This window comes from Cydia splendana, chromosome 13 (genome assembly GCF_910591565.1).
Source record: "Cydia splendana chromosome 13, ilCydSple1.2, whole genome shotgun sequence".
Lineage (NCBI taxonomy): Eukaryota > Metazoa > Arthropoda > Insecta > Lepidoptera > Tortricidae > Cydia > Cydia splendana.
Window position 1 is genome coordinate 17,278,298 of NC_085972.1, and position 12,578 is coordinate 17,290,875.

Genomic DNA, 12,578 nt, shown 5'->3' on the forward strand with positions numbered 1-12,578 from the left:
GTATGGTAATGACAAACAATACATTATGATTTAGACCTTTAGGTACGTCAAACAAACCCCAGTGTGTGAGCTTTTGAGTCTGTGTGTGAAATAAAATAAATAAACTAAAAATATTATGGGAGTCTTAAATTCATTACATTAATTAATTTCCTTAGGGCCACTTGCACCATTCCCTAACCCGGGGTTAATCAGATAAACCTGGAATTACCATGGTTACCAGTATGTATACAATTTGAACTGAGAACTGGGTTAGTGGGATGGTGCAAGTGGCGCATAGTCGATTAGTAAAGTATGTTTCTATTAGTAAATATTATATATTTTTTTAATTCTATCCAAAAGTTAAATATACTTGGTCAAGCAGATCTTGTCAGTAGAAAAAGGCGGCAAATTTGAAAAATGTAGGCGCGAAGGGATATCGTCCCATAGAAAATTTGAATTTCGCGCTTTTTTTTACTGACAAGATATGCTTGACCAGCTACATTATCCTATTAATCCGATTACACTTTTATTGATTACACCTTTTCGGGTTTTTCCAAAATCACAAATAAACTAATCATATTAAAAACCCTGTTCGCATTTACCTGTTCAAAGTATTCGGGAATACCCAAATACAAATTTTACGTATGATAAAAGCTGGATTAAAAAAAAAAAAACGTTTTCACCTCAGCAGCTTGAACAAGGGTACTTTGCTTCTTAAAAACAGTGAGCAAAATGCGATTTTGCTCACTGAGTGAGACAAAATGACATTCAAGTGACCTTTATAGTCAAATGTCATTTCAACATGCGGTGTCTAATACAAGTTCGAAATACTTGGGTTCTCTTATCTCTGTCCCTTTCACACTATTAGCATAAAGGAACAGACAAAAAAAAGTTAAAACGACATTCAACGGTATATTGAGGGTTTTATAATAGACCCCCGAAAACTTCAGACTGCATCGTTCCAAACCACGTACGAGTATGAATAGTACGTATCCGCAATTCGGACCGTATCTTACAAAGTTTTTTTTTTACAAAAAAAAAGTTGTCGATGGAAGTGTCAGTTGATATTCGTTATTTCCATATTATTTTACTGAAATTTATTATTACGTTTTATTTTTGTGTTCGATTGCGGTAATTAAACTTAATTGTTTGTAGGTATATCTTAAGAAAACATGAGTGCAGGTAAGTGATGAAGAAGGATTACATTTTTCAAGTTGTCTAATAGGTATGTTCTCACTGCTCAGGTGAAAAATGTTGTGTACTACACGAGATCAAAGTTACCGTAAAACGGGGTGAAAAGACACGATTTTCAACTTCAAGGACGATTTTCGCCAATAATCCAAATGATAAAAGTAATAATTTTGATATCATTTTTTGAGTCTTGGTTAGTTCTTCAATTTTGCATTTGTGAAATAAATTTTTACCTACCCAATTCAGAGAAAATCAAAGAAAACTACCTGTTTTCTCCATATTCTTAAAATGGGGTCGATAGACACAAGAAAGGGGTGAATAGAAATATTAAGTTTTAGCTGTCATAGGCATCGAATTTGGTCATTATTATGTGGATACTCTATTGGCAAATGGTATATATATCTGTTAAACAGCTATTTAACACAAAATTATTTATCCGTGTCTTTTAACCCCCAAGGCGTGTCTTTACACCCCTTTGTTGTATCTAATCACCCCCTATGGTGTAACTGTTCACCCCATATGCGTGTCCACTGACCCCTTTATCACGTAAATTTGCTTGTTATTGGTTTTTTGCAAAAAAAATGCTTTATTATAGAGAAAATTTGTGATATTATTTATTATTTAGGTACTACAGATACTATATTACCAGGTTAGCTAACTTTTACTAAGTTAATGTCAAAACATTTACCGCTAGAACAAAGTTCAGACAGGCTTCATTTCTTACCTCGGCGAGACCTTACTTTAGAGTCAAAAAATCTAACTGTTAGGCAGTTTGATTAAGTTCTTTTGGTATCAATGTAGATAATAAATAGTCTACTTTATACGCATTCCTAAAAATCTAATTTTAGAGATGTACGTTTTTAAATATAACAACTTGAAAGAAAAAGTTCAAAATTTCTCTATTCACCCCGCGATTTCTGTTCACCCCGTTTTACGGTATTTACATCTCGTACGCTTTTGAGTCCCTTACTACGCTCGAGATTCTATATTATAGAATCTTTCACTTGCACGAGACTCAAAATAAGCACTCGAAGGAATATCAGACTTTGATCTCTTGTTGTACAAATAACTATAGTTCCGTTCCAATCTGAACAATTTAACATCGTAAAACTACATTGATGTAAATAGCGGTATCCAGGCGGGACTGATCAAATCGGTCGATTTGATCAGAAATGAAATTGACGTCAATCTCCAATTTTAGATTTATGGTGATATTAGAGCGCTCTAAATTGAAAAAAAAAAATGCCCCTGAACGAAAATGCTGGCCTCACAAATTGGTATTCTTGCGTCCGCACCTCATTTTATCGATAATATCGGTCATTATCGGCGGTTTATTTACGTTACATGTTCGTCTTTGGATCACTAATTTACACATGTGTACCAAATTTCAACTTAATTGGTCCAGTACTTTCCGAGAAAATAGGCTGTGACGGACGGACAGACGGACAGACAGACGCACGAGTGATCCTATAAGGGTTCCGTTTTTTACTTTTGAGGTACGGAACCCTAAAAAACCTGTTATCAATTCACCAAGTACCTATATGATAAAATTATTTTTCTCTTAAGTGTGGTGTCAGAAAAATGAGCTAGGTCAAAGCTAGCGGTAAAAAAGCCGCCGATATACTGACAGACAGACAGACATGGTGAAACTATAAGTATTCAGAGTTGACTACGGAACCCCAAAAAAGGAAGAGCGTACACTTCGAGGGATGGGCGGGCAAACCCGATAAATCGAGATATTTTGTCAGTTTAATAGGAACTACGCACGTCACACATAATTCTAATTTCAAAAACCCATTTGCATGACTTATCAAGTTTTACCGCACAGCCGTCTTCTCAGCCAAGTACGTAAAGTTCAAACTTCTAGCTGCTATCTCTAGCTGCAATCTGGTAACGAGATACGAGGGGAGCTCCAAAAGTTCGCGGAATGGTGGAGATTGGAGTGGAGATGAGCGTAATTTTTAATATACCTCTAGTACTATATGGGATTTCATTAAGAGTCTAATATATAAACCAATTATCAGCCTAATGAACCCATTACTTTACAAAAGATCGTCGATTGGACAAGTCAAGCCGGAAGAACTTTGCAAGCATGGTACGTACAAATCGATAACAAAATGGACGCATTGAAGAGCTTTTTAAAACGGTGTGGCGAAAACACGCACACTGTTTTTGCACATTGTAACCGGATTCATCGTTTTGAACCTGAGTCTAAACAGAGGACAATGCAATGGCACAAAAAAGGTACTTACTCCCTACCTAAGAAATTCAAAAGGTGTCAAATCAGCTGGTAGCTTCGATTTTCTGGGACTGTCCAGGAATTTTAATGATTGACTACGAAGAAAAGGGTAGTTGGGGATGTCATCATCCTACGCAGACAAAGTCGCGGGCAGATGCTAGTGTAGGTATATGTTTTCTGAGTGTAAAGGATGACTCATGTTAGACCGGGCCGTGTCCGGGCCGGAGCTTGCGGCGCTTACTTTTCTGTGACATGACAGGTGATCACGTGATGCTTTCCATCGATGCGTCGGAAGCTCCGGCTCCGACAGCAGAGTCATCCTTAAGTCTCAAGTAATTTTAACAAACATTTATTTACATACAATATATATACAGTGGTAATACTAAACGAAATTAATAACTAGCTTAAATCTAAAATAGGCCCTTGAGGCATTGTACCCAGGATGCTGGCGGCATTTCCTCGCTGTATCGCAATGCTGATACGTTGTGCGAGGTAGCCGCCAGCTCTTCGGTCACCAGTTACGTCAACCAGACGCTTCGCGATTTCTGCGAACAACTTATGCGCGCTGGGACCCCATGGACCTAGAGTTTCAACACCAAATGGTACAAAATGGTACTCTCTACCGAGGCTCTTATATTTGTTACGTTTTAGAATTTCGGCGCTTTCCGCCGCTCCGCCCGCTTTTACAGTAGTCCGTTGGAGGTGGGACGGTGCCAGTGTGTCTACGCAGGTAGCATCCCACACCAACATCCGTCCCAAGCTCCAAGGAACTAAGGACACTCCATCGGGCCTCTTGCCATCATCTCTGATAATGCCAGTCGGCTCAAGAAGAGCAGGCACATTGATGGTGGCAAGAGACCGACGGACTATGTCATTAAGCGACGCATGTCTCGAAAAACGGCCTGCACTTTTTTGACAAGATAATCCGTGGTGTCCCAGTCGGTCCACGTCCGTGCCACAAGAGCATATGTGTGGCGTACACACCGAAACCCCGAGTCGCAAACCAGTCGCCAGTCTAAGGGAGGCCGGATCCAAGAAAGTACCAGTATTGGGCGAAGGATGGGCATGTAGCCAGTAACCGGCTTCCCGGGCTCCGACCGCCAAAAGCCTCGCGCGGTCTGGACCTGTACAGTTGTTTAGGAGAGTATTGTAAGTTAAATCACAGTAAACATTATCCCAACTCCTTTGTGAATTTGGGTTGTCTGGAAATTGTTTGCCTGGGCAAGCAATTTTAAAAGCATTTTTGGCGTCCTCAAAGCCCGCAATCTCACAGTTTGTGGGCAAAGCCCTTAAGATATTTCCTATGAGACCAGACGTGCTATGAGTGGACGCCAAAAAGGCTGGGGAAGCCACACTGGAAATTTTGCGAATTCCTAAACCTCCAAACCGAATGGGGAGGGACGCTTGAGACCAGGAAGGCTCACTTAGCTGAATGTTTAGAATCGTCTCTAAACTAATTTTGATCAAATCATCTATGGGCGACAATAAATTTTGATGTTTCCAGAAAGGACAACAGCGGAGCACATACGTAAATTTAGGGACAAAAAGGCAGAATTTAAGAATCACAAGAGCATAATGAGGGCTAATTTCGAGTAAGCGATCCGTGTGACTTTTGAATTTAGTTATGGAGTTAGAAATATAATCGGGAAAAGATTCTTCGAATATAGGAGAACCCAGGAGGCAAAGAGAATACTTGTCTACTGATTTGATATTGGGAGTCAGATCGTCAAATTTGGGTTGTAAGTTGGTCAAAGTACAAGAAGATTTTTGAATAAAGAGTTCGCATTTGCTGAAATTCAGTTCTAAACCAATATTTTCGAAACTACTCTTAATAAAAGACAAATCAGAGAGTACAGTATTCACGTCACCTCCTAGGGTTCCGTCATCTAAGTACCACACATTGAATTTTGATTTTAAATTTTTGATAATTGGATTTATAGCCAAACTAAAAATTGCTGGCCCGAGAGGGTCACCCTGCTGACAGCCAACCTCGGAAGATAATTCATGTGACTTGTACATTAATTTAGATGAGTCTGAATAGCAAAAGAAAAGGTAATTGTATAGTTCCGGAATTTTGTCCTTAACTTCTGTCAGCAAGGTGTCTCTACTAACCGAATTAAAAGCATTTTTAACGTCAATTTTGACAACAATTTCGCAATCATCGAGTGAAAGGTAGGTCCTTAGGGCATGGACGGCTGCCTCGCACCCACCTTTCGTGCCGAAACCTAGCTGTATTGGTTCAAAAAGGGATTGTAATTTTGATCTAATGTGTCTAACCGCAATTTTTGAAGCCAGACGTCGTAAAGTTGACCCCACCGCAATGGGTCTCACCCCTCCGTCCTTTTTGGTTAGGGCGATCAGGTTTGCCCCGTATAGAATCGGGACGATATTAGTGTTAATTTTGCCTGAAAACATAAAATTTATTAATTTAGTAAGGGAACAGACAAGCTGCTCACCTGCGTCGCCCACGGAATGAGAAATAAGATCTTTCAAATGTTGGGGCGAGATCCCATCCAGGCCGGCTCAAGTAATTAAATATGAACGGCGGATATCACACAGGAAATGACCGAACGGATCCACGACGACACTCCTTGAACTTGCAAGGAGAACGAAAGATACCAGAATGGCGGACAAGGTCGGAATGGAAATGGGACAGCTGTATAATTATATTATACAGTGGTAAACAAATGGCCATATATTTATGTCGTCTTTGCTTTCTTTGATAACTTTAAGGGAGATCAAATATTTATAATTAAAAAAAGGTTCTTAAAAAAATAAACAGTAATCTATAGTTCGTTTTTTTAGCATTAGAAAGAACTTGAAAGAAGGTAAGCGATCTTGACATGTCTTTTATTTAAAAACCGCTTTTTAAAAATCAGTAACTGTTACTTATGAGAGCAGAAGAATATAAATGATCGTATTAGATTCATAATTGTTACATATTTGCCGTAACTTATCTTTAAAATGTCTTTTTCAATTAAAATACACATCAAGATTGTTTACCTTATTTCTAATGCTAAAAAAACGAACTATAGTCAGATAAGCAGGTCCAGTGGCGGAATCCGCATTCGTTGCTAGTTTGGTGGTTTTAGACTGTAGTCCTACCACTGGTTAGTCTGTCATCGCTCCTGGTTCCCCCGGGCCAGGTGGCATGCGTAAACGCATTTCCCCAAAAAAAGGTTCACGTTGGTTAAAGGAGTTCAAAAGATGTAATATTATAGTATGATCGAGCTGATCTGATGGTGAAGACAGGAGGTGGCCATAGGAAGTATGTGATAAAACAACGCAACCCTGTGTATGAGTTTGTTAGAATTGTCTCGACGAGTATTAGTTTGTTGTTGAAAGAAAAGTACAGTCAACGATTAAAACTTGTAGGTATCAAAAATAAAAATTTTGGCAAAAAATATTTTTTACTACTACTGAAAGGATTGAACTTGAAAAACATTAGCAGATATAAGTAGTTACACAAGAAAGTGTAAATCCATGCCAATTTCAGCCACAATGAAGGAACTATTCATGTAATTGTGGCATATTACCATAAATGGCGGGTATTATTCTACACAATGGCATGTGAACGGTGTAGGTATTTCAGTGTCAGTACAACGTAGTAAATGTCGCGATGGGTATCATAAACTGAATTAAATATGATAACTACCTATGTAAATTTATTTATCCGCTATGATACGGATATGATGGTCGCAGTTGTATATAATTGTGTGATAGTAACAGTTGGTTTCTATGTATCATGTGGTTTGTCACCATACCCCGGTCTGACGGGAGCAATTTTAGTTACCGAGTGTTTCAGTTTATAATTAAATAGAATATCTTATCTGGGAGATCAAGCTTTGCTCGGAAATCATATAAAAACTCAAAAATGCGCGTTTTCCCAGAGATAAGACCTAGACCTAGCTAAATCGATTTTTGGCCCCCGAATATTTTATTTATTTTGATCTGTTTTTTTGTGTTTTTTACATAATCACACTTAAAAAACAGATCGGCCTAGTCCCACAGTAAGTTCAAAAAGGCTTGTGTTGTGCGTACTAGACGATGATATACAATATAATAGGTATATACATAGAAAACATCCATAACTCAGGAACAAATATTTGTGATGAGCACACAAATAAATGCCCTTTACCAGGATTTGAATCCGGGACCTCCTGCTTCGTTGGCAGGATCACAACCGACTAGGCTTGATTAATTATTTGATTTGTTCCCTAAGCGCCACTTGCACCATCCCATTAACGGGGTAACCGGGGGTAACCGGTTAAACCTGGAGTTACCATGGTTACCAGTACTATTTGACACTGGGTTAACTGTTTAACTGCTTAACCTCGGGTTAGTGCAAGTGGCCCTAAGTTGTAAAGTTGTAAACAAGTAAGTGTCATTGTCTGTAATTTCCTACGTTTAACATATGTGATAAACACTATATGAGCATGCCTACCAATATTTATTTAATTAGGAAACTCCACATCACAAAGAAAAAAAACCGGCCAAGTGCGAGTCGGACTCGCGCACGAAGGGTTCCGTACCATTACGCGAAACGGCAAAAAAATTACGTTTGTTGTATGGGAGCCCCATTTAAATATTAATATTTAGTTGTTGTTTTAGCGGCAACAGAAATACGTCATCTGTGAAAATTTCAACTGTCTAGCTATCACGATTCATGAGATACAACCTGGTGACAGTCAGACGGACATACGGATAGACAGAGTCTTATAGTAGGGGAGCCCACGATGCTAAATCGGGATTTATTCGAGCGTCATACAGACCTATTGGAATCGAAATATTAGATGATAAAAAGAAAAAAAGTTATATAAAGTTTTTTTTCCAGCGAGCCGGAAAGCGTCCACGTATTTGTAGGCATTTTCTTAATCTGACGAACACAAGTTTGACGCCTAATTTTTACATTGTAACCGTCAGATTAAGGAAATGCGTGCAAATAATTACCAGATTTAGTAATAGCACAATTATAGCGTTAATTTGGACTAATATGACCAAATCCGCAATCTGCTTAACAATTTGCTGAACCCCCCACCAACCAAGGATTCAACATAGATGGCTAAAAGGGGTAAAGGTAGACTACACGGGGTAGCAAGATATGATTCATATCTTAATCTGACGCGCTCGAGTAAACACAAAAATCCCCTCTTGGGCTCCCCTACCATTAGTAATAGGGTCCCGTGTTTACCCTTTGGGCACGTAACCCTAAAAAGAGATTTATAAAGGATCAAGCTGCAGACATGGCAAATATACTCATGTCAGTTTGTTTAGTAACTTGATCAAGATAATGGTGCTCTTCAAATGTTTGTTGACAAAGATCCGAGGCCTTAGTTTTCATAATTTCCTGAAAATATTTGTTTAAATTAAGATTAAGAGACTTCTGTTATTAGTAGGGATTCAGCCCAAATAGCGAATGATTGATTTACATTTACGTTAGTTAAATTAATTTTCATTACAGGAGTGAAATGGGATTAGGTGCTTAAAATAGCAATAAATAATTAATTACTATATAGTTTTTTAAGTACAAATATTTTAAAATCAATGACCCTAAAATGGGGTGAGTAGGGACAAAACTGACATTCAAACCTCGATAAAATTTTATTTTTACATTTTATGCAAACTTAATTTTATTAATAAATGTTCCGGCCGTTTGTATTTTAGTTTTTTTATGATTTTAGGTAGTTCCATTACATAACTTTAACGATAAACACGAAATCCCTCCTCACCCCGTAGTCCCTCATAGTTGGGGTGAGATGGGATTTCATACAAAAGGTGATTTTGAAATGTTGTTGAATAGATTTTTGTATTTTGAATACTAATATAGCTCCATTTGTAATAAGAATACATTATTATTTAGCTAGCAGTAGCATTTAAAAACCATCTCACCCCATGCCATCCCTTCTCGCCCCATTTATAACCCGACTCTCCTCGCAGTCCCTACTCACCCCATTTTACGGTACTTAAACTTAAAACGATTGAAACATTGAAACAGGGATAATAACCACAATACATAAGATTATTTTTTTATTATTTTATTACATATATAAAACACGACACATTTGTCATTTGTGATATGAGTGTAACATGACAATGAAGTATTTGTGGCTAGTTTAGTATTAATAAAACTTCAATGATAGTGGGTAATAATATGCATTTTCTACATTTTTCATTCGTTTTATTTGTAAAAAACATTGAATAGTTATTTGTTTTACAAAGGGGGACAAAATTATTGTTTAACTCCTCGTGGTTGATACCTAAGCAAGCGACAAATTCCAAAATTGGTTCTAAACGAGGAAACTCAAGCGTTGAGAGGGTTTCAATGCACGAAAGTTAAACAAACGTTGCTACCGAATGAAATGCATCAATTTTCACAACATTGGTGTGGCGCGGAAAAAAAGGGCTAGCAAAAATGACTAAGGGCCCGATTCGGATTTTGAAATAGACATCTACTAGATATATTTTAGACATCACCAAGATACGATAACGATATGTTTAAGATCTAACCTGTCAAATTTGACATTTGCGCGATTCTGGAGATACTCTTGAACGATTTCCACAGGATATGACTTAGAGATCCAATTCACATCTAATAGATATCTTACTCTATCTAACGTAAAAGTGATATTGGTTGCCCGAATTGCGCTGCAAAAGAAAACTAGTTGATATCTAAACTATAACGAATCTAGAATGGATCTAGTACGTGTCGTCTCTTGTGAATATCTTGAAGTTCGAATACGGCAGAATCATTGATAGAAAACCGCAATCGAACCTTTAATTGAGGAGTGTATTTTCTAAAGGGATTATTTATCTATGATAATCATACATAAATAAGCCCTTTTGAAAATAGACTCCTCAATTAATATACACGGTGGCTAAAAACGAACTGCATTTCCAACTATGGGACCAACCCCGAAATCGCGAAAAACGAAAATTACCCTCCTATAGAAAATGGACCAGCCAAAATGTATGAAACATCCAAATTTCTTTTTCGCGATTTTGGGGCATGTCCCATTGTAAAAGTTGCTCAGTATAATCCCAAAACCTCCCTGACAACGGGAATGCAGTTATTTTTTAGCCAACCTGTATTTCTATACATTTAATGGTAGATTTAATAGTCACGGGCCTTTTCACAGCATCTGTCATCCCGATACATTTTTTTTCCGTTTGTCGTTTGTTTATGTACTGTCACCTGTAATAACGTTACTCTTCGAAAGTCGCAAAAATATGTGACACGCTCTTATGGTTCTACAAATAAAATCGAGTCAGATATTTTTGCGGCCTTCGTTGTGTAACATATTATTGCAGGTGACTGTACTGTTTCTCATCGTAGCTAGGCCCCCAGGACGATTATAAAAAAAAAATACTTACCCATGTTTAAGCTATACACTTACACTTACTTAGTGTTGTGTTAGTGTATTTAGTTGGTACACTTAATTCGTATATAATATTAGCACGGTGTAGATGTCACACCAAGAAACACGTTTAAAAAACTGTGTACAAAAGTAAAGGGTCTTGTATATAAACCCTTTCAGAACGTCATTCGTCTCATTCCCATTTTAAATCGTCATGCTTCCTACTTAGGAACAATCCCCGTTGGGAAGTTTTCTGATCAGTAAACCTTTGGATATTAATTCGTATGAATCAATGACGATGCACCATCAACGCTGTTAACTGACTTTAAACCTTATTGTTAAGAAATAAGGTCTACCAAAGGTCAGGGATTATTAGTATACGTCATTCAGATCCAATGTTAGGAATATTTTAGGGTTGAGAAATATTTCCTTTAGAATATTGTGACGACAGAGCATTGACCTAACCTTGCGTCACATTGAGGATAAAGATAGCGAACCCATTTAATTCATTGAGAGTCGATTGGAAGCGGAAATATGCAATGTTTTTAAGGTTAAAGTTAACGTGAGTCATTGTGTTAAAAGGTACATTATGTCCTATATTTGTTTTGCGTACTAAATTCATTGAGCGGCATGGAAAAGTCAAAATTAGATTTATAGCGAGCGGTGAAATATTCCGGAATATACATACGAGTATGTATATTCGGGATTATCCGGATACTTAAATTTGTTGGTTAACTCTGAAAATGGACTCTAAATTATGATATTAAGGGTGATATTCAGATTTACTCGAAATTCTGAAGTATTATGAATAACAGGAATACATTTTAAATAATACTAAGAAGTGACGTCACGGCACTATTCTAAACTATTTATTGTGGTCGTGAAATATGCCATTAAACTAATTTAATTATTTTTATGACAAAAATACATACTTACTTTTAGGTCTTGTCTTAAGTATAATTTTAAATTAAAAAAAAGATGACTGTAGTGTTAGAAATATGTCGGTATTTACGTTCATAAAATTCAATGTGTACCACCATCCATATCGACCTATTTAAGTACCTATCTTATGTTTGACAATTTTTTTTAAATCTGGGGATTAATCGGGAGTGCCCCCGCCAAGTCGAGCAATATATCTTACTTTTCAAAACGATGTTTATGAATGTAACCTTTCAGTTGTCAGGAAAATAATAAACACATATTGTTTCAGTTGTGTTAATAGCAGACTGATAAAAAGACATGTGCCATGGTTGTTGACTCAATTCAAATAAAGGGTCGTGGTTTTGTCCAAACATTCGTCAAAACAAATATTTTTAAATTCCTGAATGATAAATTTAAAGCAAGTCCTACCACTTCTTGTCATATCAACGTTGGACAATACAAATGTACTTATAATAATATATCGGGTGGAACAGAACGGAGGACTTTTATGCAAACACGGAATTGTTTAGGATAAGTGCGTACTTTATTTTTCACTTATTAATCACGTTAATATTTCTAACCGTTTGTGAGATACAGTTTGTTAACACGTTCACTGCGTTACGGGGGCTTTTGAACCCCGTACGATGTCATCATTCAGTGCGGCGGCTAAAAATCGTGTCTACTCGCTGGTGCGGAAGCTGTATCTTGGATATTTTTATGACTACGATAAAAACAAATATACATTTGAGTTTCTTGCCAAAAGTATAACCAAGTGGTATATTCAGAATATACGAGGTCTCAGGAGCCCCGTACCGACCAGGGAACAAATTTTGCCTTCTAGTGCGATACGGGTTCCAGTGAACCCCGTATAGATTTTAGCTGGCCCGTACGGG